Source organism: Rhinoderma darwinii, chromosome 6 (genome assembly GCF_050947455.1).
Source record: "Rhinoderma darwinii isolate aRhiDar2 chromosome 6, aRhiDar2.hap1, whole genome shotgun sequence".
In the NCBI taxonomy this organism is placed as follows: domain Eukaryota; kingdom Metazoa; phylum Chordata; class Amphibia; order Anura; family Rhinodermatidae; genus Rhinoderma; species Rhinoderma darwinii.
In genome coordinates this window covers 67,867,453-67,886,968 of record NC_134692.1, presented here as the reverse complement: position 1 = coordinate 67,886,968, position 19,516 = coordinate 67,867,453, and the positions used below count along the sequence as shown (strand labels likewise).

General features: G+C 43.7%; 1 protein-coding gene across 3 annotated transcripts in view; it reads right to left on the bottom strand.

Annotated features, from left to right (window-relative positions):
- Positions 1–18,927, bottom strand: part of GULP1 (GULP PTB domain containing engulfment adaptor 1) — a 590,342-nt gene extending 571,415 nt beyond the window's left edge. For 2 of the 3 annotated variants that reach the window (XM_075829911.1, XM_075829914.1), the window contains exon 1: positions 18,811–18,927. The gene's annotated coding sequence lies outside the window, so the exon portion shown is untranslated. The remainder of the gene's footprint in view (positions 1–18,810) is intronic. The other variant, XM_075829910.1, reaches the window with a different exon arrangement.
- Between the last annotated feature and the right edge of the window lie 589 nt (positions 18,928–19,516).

Below are 19,516 nucleotides of genomic sequence, written 5' to 3'. Positions count from 1 at the left end.
AAAGGGATGAGGAAAAGATAAAAGCCAAGACCCACAAGGAGTCAATGGTTACAGAAACGAAACAAAGCTCAAAGATTCATTTAATCCATGTGGAGACATTGTCCCAAGGGTCCAGATCCAACGAGACTCGCATTGTGCGAGTTTTTGTTTAGTGGCCCCGCCTCTCGTACCGCATATAATATGATCAATCCCTCTCACCTTAAGCTTAGAGGGATCGCATGCATGGTGTGTTCTAAAATGTCGGGCCACAGGTTTCAACATCTCCAAAATTTCTGCCCCTGCTGCTCGCTTTATGTCCGCCATATGTTCACGTACTCGCACCTTCAGCTCTCTGGAAGTAAGACCAATATAAATCTTCGGGCACGGACATACAGCATAATATATGACGGCTTTGGTAGTACATGTGATGGAGTGAGTGATATTAAAGGTTTTACTGCCAGATACATCGGTGAAAGTAGTGACATCTTCTACATTAGGGCACGCTACACATCTTCCGCAAGGCTTACATCCCCATCTTGGACCCTTGGTCCCGAATGGATATTTAGTTTTTATTGGGTCATAGAAACTTCTTACAAGATGATCTTTTAGATTTTTAGATCGTCTTGCAGTCACGGAGGGATATTTTGTGATGAATCTGCTTAGGGAGGGATCGGTCAGGAGAATCGGCCAGTATCTTTTAAGGATTTCCTTCATTTGAGGCCATCGAGAATGGTATCCTGTAATGAACCTGACCTGGTTCTGTTTCTCTGCCTTCTTTTTAGGAAAAAGCAGATCATCCCTAGGGGTCCCTTTTGCCCTACGATAGGCTTTTTTGATTGATCTAGCGCTATATCCTCTCTCTAGGAAACGACGTTTCAGATCTACTGCCTGTTTCTCAAATAACGAGTCAGAGGAACATATCCTCTTAATCCGTAAAAATTGTCCAATGGGGACCGCTGAAATGGTCTGTGGGGGATGCGATGAGGAAGAATGGAGCAGTGCATTCACAGAGGTTTCCTTGCGGAATACGTCACTATGTATGAAGCCCTTCTCATCAGTAAAAATCTTGACATCCAAAAAATCCACACAACTGGGATGTGCTTTATGGGTGAATTTGAGGTTTATATCATTCATGTTGAGCCCAACCATGAAGGAATCCAGGTCTGCATGTGTGCCCTTCCAGATGACCAGAATGTCATCAATGTAGCGGGCCCAAAAAAGGACCCGCGCCATTGATTCCTCCCGGTCATCTGAGAATAGAGTCCTCTCCCACAGCCCCAGGAAAAGGTTAGCGTAAGATGGTGCACATGCTGCCCCCATGGCTGTTCCCTGGAGCTGTAGGTAGAAGTGATCATTGAACACAAAGAAATTGTGTGTTAAAATGTGTTCAAGCATCTGTGCAATAAATGCACATGTTGATTTGTCAAGTTCTGATGTTGACAAAAAGTACTGGACTGCTCTCAGACCATCTTCATGCTTAATGCATGTGTAAAGAGACTCTACATCGATGGTGACTAGGAGCATGTCACCATCAATGCTGATACCGCTGATCTTCTGCAAAAGATCAGCAGTATCGCGAATATACGATGGTAAGTTGACCACCAGATTTTTTAAATGGTGGTCAATGAATCTGCATATCCCTTCAGTGAGACTGCCCCTGCCTGAGATGATAGGTCTCCCTGGTGGAATCCTCTCATTTTTATGGATCTTAGGCAGCAGATAAAGGGTGGGAATTGTGGGTTCATCAATTGAGAGTGCCAAGTTGAGTTCTTTAGAGATGACATTATCTTCCACTGCCTGGAGAAGTTTGATCTGCAACTCCCGTTTGAAGGCCGATAAAGGGTTGAAAGTCAGCCTCTTGTAGCAATGTTTGTCTCTCAGCTGTCTGTTAGCCTCCGCCTCATACATAACACATGGCCACACTACCACATTACCCCCTTTATCTGCTGCCTTGAATACCACATCTTTGATTTTTTTCAATTGTTTTAAGCTGTTTCTCTCTAGCAAAGTTAAATTATCACATTTGATGTATCTAGGGATGTTATGAAATTCTTGAGTTACTGATTTAATGAAAAGGTCCACCGCGGGGCATAGACTAAGGGCAGGAAAGTTTTTTGATTTAATCCTAATGCATGCAGGAATATTACCTGCAATTTCATCCGTGTTATGTTCTCCCAGCAAATCTTCAAGCGCCTTGAGTGCCTGCTGTTCCTCAGATGTAGGGAACAGATCCCTATCCACTGGTTTGTTAAACCATTTGTTGAAAATGAGTGAGCGGCCAAAGACGTGTAAATCTTTTACTGCAGAAAATATATCAAAGGCAGCACTGGGTGAAAAAGTCAGGCCCTTGGCTATCAATTCCAAATCAATTTTAGAAAATACATGTGATGACAAATTAATTACCTTTAGTTGACTACTTGGTTCGCGTATATCTGGTCGTTTTTTATTAGCTGCTTGTTTTTGTGCCAGTTTTCTTTTAGGCCGAGTGTTGAAGGTAGATCTATAGGGCATTGTATCGGTTTCACTCTGAGACGAAATGGAGGAGATGGAAGGGGTGCGATTAAGACCACCTGGGGCCTGATACCTTCTCCACCTGTATACTTTATTATTTTGGAAATCTCCAATATCTCTGGAAAATTTTCTGGACTTAACTTCTTGGATGTCTTTCTCCCACTCCACAAATTGGATATCAAGGTTGTGTTTAAATTTGGACATACCATCTGCAGACATGAGTGGGAACAATTGTGCCTGTACACTTTCAATCTCTACATCCATGGCCAGTATCATTTTGTGGTTGAGGTCAACCAGAAGTTCCATGAATTTTTTGGAGCCCTGGTTGCATACCTCTTCCCACTTGGAGATGAATTCTTCTTCTATGATAGGAAATGATGGGAAGATCTGAATTCTTAGACCCCTTGGGACCAGGTCTCTCTGGATATAATTTTCCAGGAAGGTTTTGTTCCACCACACTTTCATGCGGCGGTGTAATAAATTGGTGTATTTGTTCTGGAGCTCAGTCACGTTTCTGCACACATTAAAACCATGTATTGGGGACTCATCCTTAAAAACCTGTTCCATCTGAGAACGCCAGGCACATTCCCTGGCTTTATAGTCCATGGGACCCGATGTATTGGACTCTGTGAGAACACAGAAAGGGTTAAGTATATACAAATACAATACCACCGAAAAAAAGGGGGCACAGACACAGAGTAATGTTCAATATAAAGCAACGTTGCTGAACAATATGAAATCTACTGTGTTTGCATCCCAAATATGACCAAGATGACCTTGGTGCATCGATCAACAATAGATGAAACCAACAGAGAGAAATGATCGACTGAAGCACAACAAATGGATAGCAAAAAATACAAAATTTTATTAACATGAAGCCATAACAAAGGTTAAAACTGGAACAGGGAATGAGTAACTCAATAAAAGGACATCGACAACAATCATGCACTGGATGTAGATGTAACATAAATCTATACAAGCTTATTTATTTGTTGATACAGCAAGGGAGGACGGTGTACGTGCCTATGCGGACCTAAGGCTAATGAGGCCTAATAAATGATGGCAAGAAAGAGGTCAACAAGGAAAAAATGCATGTATGTACTGCCTGGATACCCTCTATGAAAGTATATATGTGGCAATAATTATGTGCGGATACCTGATTATAGTGATTATCTGTATATGTATGATAATCAGATATACGCCATAGTGTGTATTACAGGATCAGTGCTACAGGTGACATGCAGCAATGTGCATGAACGCATAGAAAGGTACCAGGCCAATGCCAGGCAAAAAAGTCAGTGAAAGCTGTATAACATGGACGTATAGAAAGGTACCAGGCCAATACCAGGCAAAAGAAATCAGTGGAAGCTGTATAACATACCAGTGGACATGATGAGGATGTCTGGACCCGACGCGCGTTTCGGCAACTGCCTTCGTCCGGGGTTAGGGTCAAGCTGCTAAAATCTACCCATATATAGAGCATAGTTCAGGTGTTTGTAATGTAAAAAGAGGAGGAGGCAGAATCAAATGACGAAAAACGGCGTCTGGTGCGGGGTACCAAGATGGCGCTGCCCCACTTCCGGTCCGCGTCATCAGAGAGGATGTGGGGCAGCGCGGACTAACCACGCCCCCCACATATCCTACTCCGAATCTAGACAGCGGTCTGAAGAGGCCAGGGCCACTCCCCCCTCGGACATAGACATCTGATCAGGATGTCATGAACACCAGCGCGCGATCCATCAGCGATGTGTGCCAGAGGGAAACAGGAAAAAGAAGAACTTACAATATGAATGGTTTGCAGGGTGTTGTGTATAGTTAAAAATAAAGAGTAGCATGGAACGGCTTCCTATGGTGTGGATTCTGTGATGTGTAACATGAAGAAGGAGGGGGGGGGGGAAAAATACATTAGTATTAGGCCTCATTTACACGAGCGTGTGCGTTTTGCGCGCGCAAAAAACGCTGCGTTTTGCGCGCGCAAAAAACGCTGCGTTTTGCGCGCGCAAAAGGCACTTGGCAGCTCCGTGTGTCATCCGTGTATGATGCGCGGCTGCGTGATTTTCGCGCAGCCGCCATCATAGAGATGAGGCTAGTCGACGCCCGTCACTGTCCAAGGTGCTGAAAGAGCTAACTGATCGGCAGTAACTCTTTCAGCACCCTCGACAGTGAATGCCGATCACAATATACACCAACCTGTGAATAAAAAAAGATGTTCAAACTTACCATGAACTGCCTGCTTCCTCCAGTCCGGTCTCCCGGCCGTTGCCTTGGTGACGCGTCCCTCTCTCGTCATCCGGCCCCACCTCCCAGGATGACGCCGCAGTCCATGAGACCGCTGCAGCCTGTGATTGGCTGCAGCCTGTGCTTGGCCTGTGATTGGCTGCAGCTGTCACTTGGACTTAACTGTCATCCCGGGAGGTCGGACCGGAGTTATCGGTAAGTCAGAACGTCTTTTTTTTTTTACAGGTTCATGGATTTTCGGAGCGGAAGTCACTGTCCATGGTGCTGAACCAGTTTAACGCTTTCAGCACCGTGGACAGAGACTGTCTCCTGACGTCGCGTACCCGAACATTTTTTACCGGTTTCGGTCAAAACGAGTTTGGCCGAACCCGGTGAAGTTCGGTGCGCTCATCTCGAATTTGACACTCCGTTTGGATGTTTGTAAACAGAAAAGCACGTGGTGCTTTTCTGTTTACATTCAGGAGTTTGACAGCTCTTGCGCGAATCACGCAGTTCGCACGGAAGTGCTTCCGTGCGGCATGCGTGGTTTTCACGCACCCATTGACTTCAATGGGTGCGTGATGCGCGAAAAACGCACGATTTTAGAACATGTCGTGAGTTTTACGCAACGCACGTGCACTGCGCAAAATTCACGCATCGTCTAAACAGCCCCATAGACTATTATAGGTGCGTACGACACGCGTGAAAAGCACGCGCGTCGCACGCGCGTATAATACGCTCGTGTAAATGAGGCCTTACAGTGACAATCACTGGTTCAATCCCGTAGGGGATAAAAAAAAATAATAAACAGTTAAATAAAGCTTTCTTTATGTCAAAAAATTAAATATAAGAAATTAAAAAAAACAAAAACATTTTCCCATTGTTTCCCTAACGTAATGTTATAAAAAAATAAAAGTTACCATAACTGGTGTTGCCGCATCCATAAGGGTAAAAACTATTAAAATAAAAAGTTATTTACCCACACGGTGAACACCTTAAAAAAAAAAAAAATCCCCAATTTGCTGTTTTTTGGTCACCTAAGCTCCCCAAAAAAATTGAATAAAAAGTGATCAAAAAGCTGCATGTACCCTATAATGGTACCAATAAAACATGTGTCTTCCTCTGGAAAGTCGAAGAAACTGAGGATGACACCTGTTCGGTGTTGAAATGCGTAGCCCTATAAAACACACTTTTAGATGGATTACAGTCTATGTCCTTTTATCCAGCAGTGCCCAGATATCCTTGTTTTTTTTAACTTTATTTATGCTATCTATTGTAATGAGGTTTTCTCATGTATTTCACTATTGTCATGGCAGTAGGGGGAAGTGATCCGACAAACGAATGAGCTTGGTTGAATACTGCACCTGTGTAATAGGCTCACTGTGTAATCTTGATGTGAGTTCCCATGATAATGGGGGTTTGTCTGAATCAGACCAATGGCAGTAATCACTGAGCATGCCCAGTAGCAATTCTTAGAAATTGAGCCGTTCGTCAGTGAGTGTCGTTCTTATCATTTTAAACTGTGTATGGAATGTTCCATTATGCAATCGCATATATTATTGTTGAAGGGTTCACATGGAGGTATGATACACTTATATTATTATATGTAATGCACTATTATAACAGTATTATTAAGATGTTTTATTGAATGAAATGTTGTGATTTGTTAATCATCCAGACATGTTGATTGGTCAATGTCTACTTAAATGCACTGGGTTTGTAACTACTGATTAAGCTTGATAAAATCCCAATCCCTACTAATATAATATTGCTGTAATATTGCTAATAATCAAGGAGGCAATGTTCACATGGAATATTTTCAGGCATATTTTTGTGTGTAAAACGCTCATATTACACGCCAAAATACACTTGAAATATGCCTGCAAACAGCTTTTAATTGATGTCCACAATGCGTATTTTTACGGTGCTGAATTGAAAAACGCTGCGTATTGAGCTGTTCCATAAGAAAGTAGCGACATATCACTTTTTGAAGCGTTTTACAAGCTAATTTTTTCCATTGAAGTCTTTCCCATAGAGGTTTCTAAATTTGATTCAAAATACGCTGCACATACGTTTGCAAAATTGAAAAACACTTTGAAAATCCGCTAGTGAAACACCTCGATTTTAGAGACTGTTTTCTCTTGAAATTAGCTCCGCATGTTTCTGCCTGAACATATACGATATGAACACGGGAGATTAGCTCCGTATGTTCAGCACATGACTGTGCATTGTACAGCGGCACACAATGTCCCTGTGGCTCCGTAGTACAGTGACTTATAGAATTCCCTGTGCCTCTGTACAGTCCCTGTGCCATCTTCATGAGGAATTACTTTAGGAAAAAGTAAACATGCGGCAGATTTTCTGCAGAAGAGCCAAATAAATCCGCAGAGGAAAATCGGAAGCAATTCATGTGGATTTTGAGCCAAATTTTGGGGCGGATTTACCTTTTGCTGGTTTCTCACAAAACTCCAGTAATGACGTAATGTGTGTCAACATAAGTGACCGCTAGCCTGCGATTAAATACGTCATCGCTGGAGGTCAATAAACAGGGACTGGTGGTGGACTAGGGAAGTGTCACCACGGGAGCGCTACGGGATTGGTAATGCGAGTATACTGCTTTTTTTTAATTAAAGATTTAAACGATTATTCACACCTGCAGATTTTTCAGCGGATATTCAGGTAATCCGCAGCAAAATCTGTAACACTAGAATTTGATTCTGGTTTTCAACTTCTCCTTTGTAGTCACTTGCATGCTGCGGCGGATTATCTGTCCACAAATCCACACAGGAAATCTGCAGCATTTCGGCTACGTGTAAATATAGACTGAATCATTGATGGATATGTCTTTTTTTTATCTGTACTATGTAACTATATAACAGATATTTATTTTCCAACATTATCAGCAAACATTTCAGCGAAGGAGTTCGCACCATCACATAAACCATTATTAGCATTGATTACCATAAATATACTTAAACATGAAAACTTTCAAAGGCAGCTTTGAAAAAAAAGCAGAAAGTACATAGATAATATCCTTTAAAGTAAAGATTTCTCAAAATGTTTTACATATTTACATATTTCACACAGAATATTCCTATAACATTTCACACTGGTTGAGGTGCGCCAAATTCACAATATACACTTCATTAATGGGAATATTGTTGCGCATGGTGTGTCGGTACAACAACCTTTTCATAAATCAATAGGGATATATAAGCAATGGAGACCAGGTGGGATTCACTATAAGAAAACGAAACCATCCAAAAAAAACATCCACGGGTCAATCGGATGTTTGGTAAAAGTTATTGCATACGAACAATAAAAAATAATAAAAAACAAGAGTCTCTAAAATACAACGCGTTTTGGGGAAACAGAAGCCATTTTTTCAAGTAAGCTTGAGACAGTTCAGACTGTCTTATGCTTACTTGAAAAAGGGGTTACCCGAAACGCGTGGTATTTTATGCGCTACATCAATAGGGTGGCAGTGATAAAGACAGATTATCTGCCTCACTGAGAGTTCAGCTTACATCTGCTGCCAAGAGAGGTCTATGGAGAGGTGAGGGGGAGCATTAGGAGGGAGCTGCTGCTGCAGAGAGCGAGAGAGAGACACAGACACACAGAGCTGCAGCTGCTTCTGAGTGTGTGAGAGAGAGAGAGAGAGAGAAAGGGGAGCAGGATTTCCTCTTCCCTGTGTGTGCTATGTATAGGAGACATCATAGCAGTTAGTCTCTGCCCACTCCGGTCCTGAGCTATGGGACAACTGACAATTAGAGATAAGGTCTGCAGAGGTGAAAACTGCTGAAAAGTCCAGATATAAGTCATATAATGGTCAGAAATAGTATTATTTCTCAGGTACACACACATGACAGCCGATTCTAAAGTCACCTGAAATGACAGGTACGCGTTGAATCCCTGCTCGCTTAAGTTTTATGAGCCCAGTGAAAGACTCAATGATGGTCAGTCTTTCCTGTGTGTATGTATATAGAGACATCTGTCAATCAATGAGAAGATAGTGGCTAGCAATATTAGGTTAGCATTGCACTGCAGGGTTTTTTTTTTGGGCAGTTTTTGAGCTTAACACAGGAGTGGACACAACAAAGTGGAGACATTCAGTCTTTACTTAAAGAGGCTCTGTCACCAGATTTTGCAACCCCTATCTCCTATTGCAGCAGATCGGCGCTGCAATGTAGATAAGAGTAACGTTTTTTTGTTTTTTTTAAAAACGAGCATTTTTGGCCAAGTTATGACCATTTTTATATTTATGTAAATGAGGCTTTCTAAAGTACAACTGGGCGTGTATTGTGTATGTACATCGGGGCGTGTTTACTTATTTTACTAGCTGGGCGTTGTGTATAGAAGTATCATCCACTTCTCTTCACAACGCCCAGCTTCTGGCAGTGCACAGACACAGCGTGTTCTCGAGAGATCACGCTGTGACGTCACTCACTTCCTGCCCCAGGTCCTGCATCGTGTCGGACCAGCGAGGACACATCGGCACCAGAGGCTACAGTTGATTCTGCAGAAGCATCGGCGTTTGCAGGTAAGTCCATGTAGCTACTTACCTGCAAACGCTGATGCTGCTGCAGAATCAACTGTAGCCTCTGGTGCCGATGTGTCCTCGCTCGTCCGACACGATGCAGGACCTGGGGCAGGAAGTGAGTGACGTCACAGCGTGATCTCTCGAGAACACGCTGTGTGTCTGCACTGCCAGAAGCTGGGCGTTGTGAAGAGAAGTGGATGATACTTCTCGTCACAACGCCCAGCTAGTAAAAGAAGTAAAAACGCCCAGATGTACATACATAATACACGCCCAGTTGGACTTTTACTTTAAACACGCCCAGTTGTACTTTAGAAAGCCTCATTTACATAAATATAAAAATGGTCATAACTTGGCCAAAAATGCTTGTTTTTAAAAAAAAAAAAACATTACTCTTATCTACATTGCAGCGCCGATCTGCTGCAATAGGAGATAGGGGTTGCAAAATCTGGTGACAGAGCCTCTTTAAGGCCAGAACCACACACACAGTTTTGATGCAGTTTTTGGCTCAGTTTTTTTGCCAAATACAGAAGTGGATCCAAAAGGAAGGAAAGGTATAATGAAAAGACTGATGCATTTCCTTTTTCTATCCACTCCTGTGTATGGAACCAAAAGATGAACCAAAAACTGCAACAAAATTGCATGTGTGATCCTGGCCTAATACGTTTCCCACTTTTTGGATTCATTTCTGGCTTTGGCTCAAAAGTGACGCAAAAACTGCATGTGAAATTCTAGCATTATGGATTCACTCACAGTGTTTTTGCTGTGTTTTTGTGCATTTTTAACAGCATTTTTTGATGCGTCTATTAGTGCGGCCAGATGTTACATTAAAGTCTATGGTGAAATATAAAATGCACTGCAGGCAATTTTGTGGTTAGTGGCATTTTTATAAACGCAGCATTCTCTGTGTATGACTTTTTTTAAGGCTTTTTTCCCATAGGCTTCTCGATAGGACTTCAAAAAAAGCTAGAAAAAAAAAGCATGCGCAAAATGATACTAACTAAAAAAACGCCCAAAAAACACCATACAAAAAACACCATACAAAACGCATGAGACGTTTTGATAATGCTAGCATTTTTAGAAGCGTTTATTGATGTAGTTTAAATTCTGTGTGTGAACCCAGCCTTAGGGAACTTACAATAGTAAGAATGCACTATGCTGTAAGAACGGTGTAGTTGTCTACTGCTTTGTGTGAGCAGGATTTTTAAAATCTAGTACATGTGAATACATGTGAACACTTCATATACTGCTGCTCCCTTTAGGTTCAAATCCTTTTTTTGGCTATTGAAAAAACAACAATAACCTGCTTGTTAACCCTTTCAGGACTGGCCTATTTTGGGTTTTTATGAGGAAGCATCTTATTTAATTTTTTTTTAGTCGCATTCTGAGAGCCCAAACTTTTTTTTCCGTTAATGTAACTGTATGAGGGCTTGATTTTTGCAGGAAAAGTCATATTTTTTAATGGAACTAATTTGTGATACATATAGATTATTGATTAACTTTTATTAGCTTTTTGGGGGGTGGAATCGAAAACAACAAAATTCCGCCATTTTGTTTTTTAATGCTGTTCGCCGTGCAGCATGAATAACATATTACCTTAATTCTATGGGTTGGTATGATAACGGCGATACCAAATATGTGTCATTTTTTGTTTTTTTTTACTGCTTTTGCACAATAGAACATTTCATAGAAAAAAAAAATATTTTTAAGACTATTTCATTCCTAGAAACATAACCTTTTTTTTTTTTTCCGTCGATGTAGCCGTATGTAGGCATGATTTTTAAGGGCCGATTTTTTAATGGAATTATGTTGGGGTACTTAAAAATTATTGATTGACTATTTTTATTGGGGATGGGGTGGGAAAAAAAAAAACGATTTTTCCTGTTGTCTTTTCCTGGTCTCCTTTTAATGCCGTACAATTTACGCTTAGAATATCGTACTAGCTTTATTATATGGGTCGTCACTATTGCGGTGATACCATATATGTGTATTTTAATATAATTTTTAACACTCTGCAAAATTAAAATGTTTTTGGTGGGAAAAAATATATTTCATTTTTACTGTGAACATGTTTTTTTTTTTCTTTAAACCACATCAGGTTCCACTACAACTACGAACAAAAGGTGCCTACAATGGGCACAGACTCACCAATCTTGGTCTGTTGAATAGTCTGAATTTCTGCTCCTTCATGCAGTTGGTATGGTTAGAACTTGGCATTACCAATGGATCCATCCTGCTTTGTTACAATGGTTCAGGCTGGTGGTGTGGGAAATGTTTTCTTGTAATACATTAATCCTTGATACGAACTGGGTTTAGTTTGAATGCCATAAACTACCTGAGTATTGTTACTGATCATGGACATCTCTCTATGGCTACAGTCTACTCATCTGATGGCTACTTCTAATGGGATACAGCACCTAGTCATAAAGCAAACGTCATATCCAGCCGGCTCCTCAAACCAGACAATGAGCTCAGTGGCCAGCTATTAATCCCATAGTATCTTTGGCACGTGGTGGAACACGAAATTTGTTGCATGGATGGTCAATCATTAAATCTGCATGCCATTATATCAACACCATATAAAATAAGTTGATCTTTTAGAAGGCACATTTTCGGGCTACACAGCCCGTAATTATAATTGAACCAAATTATGTTTTATTATACAAAACAATAATGCAAATTCACGACGCATCCTACAATGGAGACATGCATCAAAACGATAAGAATCGGACCATTGTTTACCTGCTGGGCACAGCATTCAACAAAATATTACCACACAGATTACATAACATGCTATACAAATATCTCGAGTGTGAAGTGACATTGGCATGTCCAGCAGCCGCCAGTCCTCCCTCCTTTTCAGTGTAAACCAATGCGACATCATTTAAAATATGTTGTCTTACATATAACTAAACAGTTATTAAAAGATATTGTTAAACCTCCGTGTATCTCAATTACATCTAATAAAAATTGTAATTCATAAATACGCCACATTATACAAGCTCCATTGTCACCAGTTTACCTATGTCACTGCATGGAGCGCACACTGATGCTGGGGATGGCACCTATATAATTTTATGTCCATGTTCCATAAAGATTTGCATTGACCTTAAACATGAATGGCATACTGCTAGGATATTGCATCACTGTGTAATAATTAGGGGTCCCACCACTAGAACCCTGATTGATTACCAGGCGATGCAGCAATTGTTTTCCACGAATATAGCCACACTTGTCCACGGCGCGCTGTGTATAGTATTGCAGCTCAGCTTTATTCAGTTATTTTATTCTTGTGTTCTTAGTCGGATCCTAAGGCTACATAAAAAACGTGTGTAAATCTGTCCGTGTGCGCTGCGCATCAGTGTGCTTTGCAAGTGGCATGTGTTTTTCACGCACTCGCAAGCACTTCTTTTTTTTTCAATGTAATTGATATGGAAAACACGGATGGCACATGGATGTGCATCCGTGTGCCGTCCGTAAATTTCACGCACTCATTGACTTGAGGCTAGGTGCATGAAAACGCACCAATATAGGACATGCAGTAAGTTTCATGCAATGGACACTCGCTGCTTGAAAACTCACACATGTGGGAATAGCTCCATTGAAATCAATGGGGCCGTGTGCTGTGCGTTGTTTCTATGAAAACACGGATGAGATTTACGCTCGTGTGAATGAGCTCTTAATGATCCCGAAATAGTGCCAAATCCTGGGGATATGCCATCAATACAACCTCTTAAACTCTGCAGCAAAACTAACAGTATGAGAGCATGTTCCATCCCTGACATTCAAGCACTGTAAAACTTTAGCTACATGTAAGATTAAAGTTTTGTGCAAATTTTGAAAAAATGGCAGTCATGATTGAACTTCAATTGCGTAATTCACCAGAGGCAATAAAGAATGCATCATCGTGATAATTTCACCAAAATTTGGGTGCAAATGTTAGTCCCTGCATAGTCTGAGTATAAAAGATTTGTCCCTGATATTCCAGCACTATAAAGCATCCATCCATGACATTCTAGAACCACAGAGGAGAACCATGTCTGAGATTTTAGCACCACAAAGCAGGATTCATCTGTGACATTCCAGCACCACGGATGAGAATCCATCTGTGGCATTATCGTACCTCAGAGGAAAATCCATCTGTGATATCCAGCACTACAGAGGGGGATCTATCCCTGACATTCCAGTACTACAGAGGAGAATTTGTCCTTGACATTCCAAAACTACAGAGGAGGTTCCATCCCAGTCATTCCTGTACCACATAGGAGGATCCATCCCTGGTATTCCAGTATTACAGAGGAAGATCCATCCCAGTCATTCCTGTACCACATAGGAGGATCCATCCCTGGTATTCCAGTATTACAGAGGAAGATCCATCCCAGGCATTCCAACACCACAGAGGAGAATTTGTCCCTGACATTCCAGAACTACAGAGGAGGTTCCATCCCTGTCATTCCTGTAACACAGAGGAGAATCCATCCCTGGCACTCCAGTATTACGGAGGATGATCCATCCCTGGCATTCCAGCATCACAGAGAATTCATCCCTGATATTCCTGTACCACAAAGGAGGATCCATCCCTGGCACTCCAGTATTACGGAGGATGATCCATCCCCGACACTCCAGTATTACGGAGGATGATCCATCCCTGGCATTCCAGCATCACAGAGAATTCATCCCTGATATTCCTGTACCACAGAGGAGGATCCATCCATGACATTTCAGAACTTCAGACAAGGATCCCTCCCTGGCATTTCATTACCATGGAAGAAATTCCATCTGTGACATTCCAGCACCACAGAGGAGAATCCATCACAGGAATTTCAGTACCACAGAGGAGCACATGTCCATGGCATTGCGTTACCACAGAGGAGAATCTGTGGCTGGCATTCCATTACCACAGAAAGGTATCTGTCCATGGCATTCCAACACTACAGAGGAGGATCCCTCACTGGCAGTCCAGTACCACAAAGATCCATCCGTGGTATTCCAGCACTACAGAGGAAAATCTGCCGCTGGCATTCCATTACCACAGAAAGGGTATTGTTCGTGGCATTCCAACACCAGAGTAGGATCTGTACCTGGCATTCCAGTACCACAGAGGAGGATCTGTCCCTGGCATTCTAGTACCATAGATGAGAATCAGTCGCTGGCATTGCGGTACCACAGAGGAGAATATGTAGCTGGCATTCCATTACCACAGATAGGGATCTGTCCGTGGCATTCCAAAACTACAGAGGATCCATCACTAGCAGTCCAGTACCACAGAAGAGCATCTGTGCCTAGCATTCCAGTACTCTTTTAAGTTAACATTTTAATAAACCCTTGGACTATTTAAGCGCAAATGCAGTATTTTATCATATCTATGGGGTTTCCACCATCAGAACACTCCAAGCATACATCGCTGCAGAAGAGGTACAGCGCCAAGATTGGATTGCATTTTTTTCCTCATTCTCTTCAAGTCTCAATGGTATCCTGTTGGTTCCCGTCTGAATTCCGGGTGGCAGTCCTCTCCATTTCTATTGGCACTTCAGGAAGTTGTGCTCCTTGCACAACGTCAACAGGTGAGTAGCACATAAGCACCTATAATTGTCACCGTATTTCATTGGATGATGCACTATGTGCGCTGTGTACTTTTTATCTCTTTCTCAATAGTAGCATTCCAGTACCACGTAGGAGGATTGGTCCCTGGCAATACAGTACCACAGAGGGGAATCTGTCTCTTACATTCCAGTACGAGAGAGGGGGGATCCTTCCCTGGAATTCCAGTAGAACAGAGGAGGATCAGTCCCTGGCATTCCAACACCACAGAGAAGGATTCGTCCCTTGCATTCTAGTACCACTGAGGAGGATCCTTTGCTGGCATTTAATTACCACATAGGGGAATCGTCCTTTGCATTCCAGAACAACAGAGGAGGATCTGTCCCTGGAATTCCAGTACCACAGAGGAGGATCTGTCCCTGGCATTCCACTACCAGAGAGGGGGATCTGTCCCTGGCATTCCAAAACGCAGAAGAACATTTGTCCCTGGCATTCCTGTACCACAGAAGGGCATCCATTCCAGTAATTACAGCACCACAGAAATGGATCCGTCCCTGGCATTCCACTACAACAGAAGAGAATCCATCCTTGTTATTCCTGTACCACAGAGGAAGATCCATCCCTGACATTTCAGAACTCCAGACAAGGATCCATCCCTGGCATTTAATTACCACAGAAGAAGATTCATCTGTGGCATTCCAGCATCACAGAGCAGAATCTGTCCCTGGCGATCCATTACCACAGAAAAGGGAAATGTCTGTGGTATTCCAACACCACAGAGGAGGATCTATCACAGGAATTTCAGTACCGCAGAAGAGAACCTGTCCATGGCATCCCAGTACCACAGAAGAGAATCCATTCCTGGCATTCCAACACCACATTCCAGTACCACAGGAGAGCATTCATGCCTGGCATTCCAGTACCACAGAAGAGGATCTTCCAATGGCATTCTAGTACCACAGAGGAGGATCTATTCCTGGTATTCCAGTACCACAGCGGGGGGATCTGCCCCTGGAATTCTATTACCACAGAGAAGAATCCATCCCTGGCATTCCGGTACCACAGAAGAGGATCTGCCAATGGCATTCCAGTACCACAGAGTAGGTTCTATTCCTGGTATTCCAGTACTACAGTGGTGGATTTGCCCCTGGCATTCTATTACCACAGAGGAGGATCTATCCCTGGCATTTTAGTACCACAGAAGAGCATCCATCCCTGGCAATCCAGTACCACAGAAAAGGATCACTCCCTGCCATTTCAGTAACACAGAGGAGGATCAATTCCTGGCATTCCAGTACCACAGGGGAGGATCTGTGCCTGGCATTCCAGTATCACAGAGGAGGATCTGTCTTTAGCATTCCAGTACCACAGAGGAGGATCTGTCCCTGGCGAGGGGGATCCGTCCCTGGCATTCCAAGATCACAGAGAAGGATTCATCACTGACATTCCAGTAGCACAGAAGAACATTCGTACCTGGCATTCCAGTACCACAGAAAAAAATCTGTCATGGCGTACCATGGAGGGGGATATGTTCCTGACATTTCAGTACCACAGAGGAGGATCTGTCTTTATCATTCCAGTACCACAGAGGAGGATCTGTCCCTGGCTAGGGGGATCCGTCCCTGGCATTCCAAGACCACAGAGAAGGATTCATCACTGACATTCCAGTACCACATAAAAAAATCTGTCAATGGCGTTCTAGTACTACAGAGGAGGATCTATTCCTGGCATTCCAGTACCATGGAGGGGGATATGTTCCTGACATTTCAGTACCACAGAGGAGGATCTGTCCCTGGCATTCCAGTACCACAGAGGGGGATCTGTTCCTGACATTCCAGAACTATAGAGGGGGATCCGTCCCTGGCATTCCAACACCAGAGAGGAGGGTCCATCCCTAGCATTCCAGTACCACAGAGGAGGGTCCATCCCTAGCATTCCAGTACCACAGAGGAGGGTCCATCCCTGGCATTTTAGTACCACAGAAGAGCACCCATCCCTGGCAATCCAGTACCACAGAGAAGGATCTCTCCCTGCCATTTCAGTAACACAGAGGAGGATCAATTCCTGGCATTCCAGTACCACAGGGAAGGATCTGTGCCTGGCATTCCAGTATCACAGAGGAGGATCTGTCTTTGGCATTCCAGTACCACAGAGGAGGATCTGTCCCTGGCGAAGGGGATCTGTCCCTGGCATTCCAGTACAACAGAGGAGGATCAGTCAGTGGCATTCCAGCACCACAAAGGAGGATCCTTTCCTGGCATTCCAGTACCACAGAGGGGGATCCGTCTATGGCATTCCAGCACCGCAGAAGAGCATCTGCCCCTGGCATTCCTGTACCACAGAAAATGATCCGTCCTTGGCATTCTAGTACCACAGAAGAGAGTCTGTCCCTGGCATTCCAACTCCAAATTCCATTACCACAAAGAAGAATCGTTCCCTGCCATTTCAGTACCACAGAAGATCATTTGTCCCTGGCATTCCAGTACCACAGAGAAGGATCTATTCCTGGCAATCAAGTACTACAAAGGAGGATCTGTCCCTGTCCAGTACCATAGGGAAGACTACGTCCCTGGGATTGCAGTATCACGGAAGAGAACCCGTGGCTGGAACTCCATCACCACATCGCCAAGGCATCTGTCCATGGCATTCCAACACCACAGAGGAGGATCCATTACTGGCATTCCAGTATCACAAAAGAGCACCTGTGCCTGGCATTCCAGTACTACACAACAGGATCGGTCCCTGGCAATACAGTACCGCAGAGGGGCATCTGTCTCTGATATTCAAGTACCACAGAGGAGGATCTGTCCCTGGCATTCTAGTACCCCAGAGGAAGATCCGTCCCTCATTCCAGTACTATAGAGGAGCATCTGTCCCTGGCATTCCAGTACCACAGAGGATCTGTCCCTGGCATTCCAGTACCACAGAGGATCTGTCCCTGGCATTCCAGTTCCCCAGAGGATCTGTCCCTGGCATTTCAGTACCACAGAGGATCTGTCCCTGGCATTTCAGTACCACAGAGGATCTGTCCCTGGCATTTCGGTTCCAGAGAGGATCTGTCCCTGGCATTTCAGTACCACAGAGGATCTTGTCCCTCGCATTCCAGTACCACAGATGATCTGTCCCTGGCATTTCAGTACCACAGAAGATCTGTCCCTGGCATTCCAGTACCACAGAGGATCTGTCCCTGGCATTTCAGTACCACAGAGGATCTGTCCCTGGTTCAGTATCACAGAGAATCTGTCCCTGCCATTTCAGTACCACAGAGGATCTGTCCCTGGCATTTCAGTACCACAGAGGATCTGTCCCTGGCATTTCAGTACCACAGAGGATCTGTCCCTGGCATTTCAGTACCACAGAGGATCTGTCCCTGGTTCAGTATCACAGAGGATCTGTCCCTGCCATTTCAGTACCACAGAGGATCTGTCCCTGGCATTTCAGTACCACAGAGGATCTGTCCCTGGCATTCCAGTACCACAGAGGGGTTGTAACAAGGGAAACAGAATCTCTAGCAGCAGTCCTTCCAATGCACGTTCCTCTGCCAAAAGTTTCATCAACTCTTCCAACATGACTCAAACAGCCAAATAGCCCACACATGCCCGTAACAGCCAAATATAAAGCGAGCGGCCCCATAGAGGACAGTAGGAAGGGTCGGGAGGAGGGTCACCCGTGTCCGGAGCATCATATGCGGAGTACAGGGAGCGCACTGAGCCGGTGACACTGCCTCATCCTCTCCACACACCGTGCACTATGAGCGGCAATGTGAAGGCTGAACTTGCTGCTGCTCTGTGGGAATCACTTCCAGGCACGGCACACACCAGTGTAACAGAAAATAGAAAGTTTCCAGTCGCGTCTGCATTTATGTAAAAGAAACACATCCTAGAAGAGTTTGACATAAAGTTTAGCCTCCTCCGCTTACTTACAGCCGCTCATGTTATTATTACGCGGCTCCAACTGCCTATACCTGTCACACGCAAACACTGCCAATGCGAGGAGCCCAGCCCCCACCGGTGCCAGTCACTTACCCCCAGCTCTGCAGAAGAACCGCCGCCGCCGCGACACCAGCTCTCCCTGTGTTCGGTGCGAGCAGAGACGCAGCGCCTCAGCCAGCCCAGTGACGTCACGACATGCCCCCTCCCTGCCGCTCGCTCCAAGCACCCTTTGCCTGCTAGAGCGCTGAGGCGACCAGGGGCAACCTCTATCCCCCTGTGCCCATGACTGGGACGGCAGCCAGGGATTACTGCTGTCACACCCTCTCTGCATGCTTCTGGCTCAGGCAATAAAAAGCCCTATTTACTAATCTTGGAACAAACGACAGGAATCCATGCGCTTTTTGTAGAGGAGCCTTGATGTTCCTACTGCTGCTGAGTGTGAGGTGAAGTGCTGGGGAAGTGCCCGCTCAAGTGCTGCAGTATATATATAGAGTACCTGTCTTGTTTCTGGAAATATATATATTTCCAGAAACAAGACAGGTACTCTTGGGATGATAAGAAATAGATACAAATATTTTATTAAGTTCCAAATAAATTTTAGAGTATTGAGTATACATTTATAGAAAAAGAAGCTTGGATAGAATTACTTTTACCAAACAGAATGTACAAAATTATTTACAAAATCTCCTGGCCAGGATACAGACGCATACTGTACATATTTATGACACCACTTCCGTTTAGCATGTCCCCCTTCATATAGAATAAGTTACATATGTAATTTCACAGGACTTATTCATTT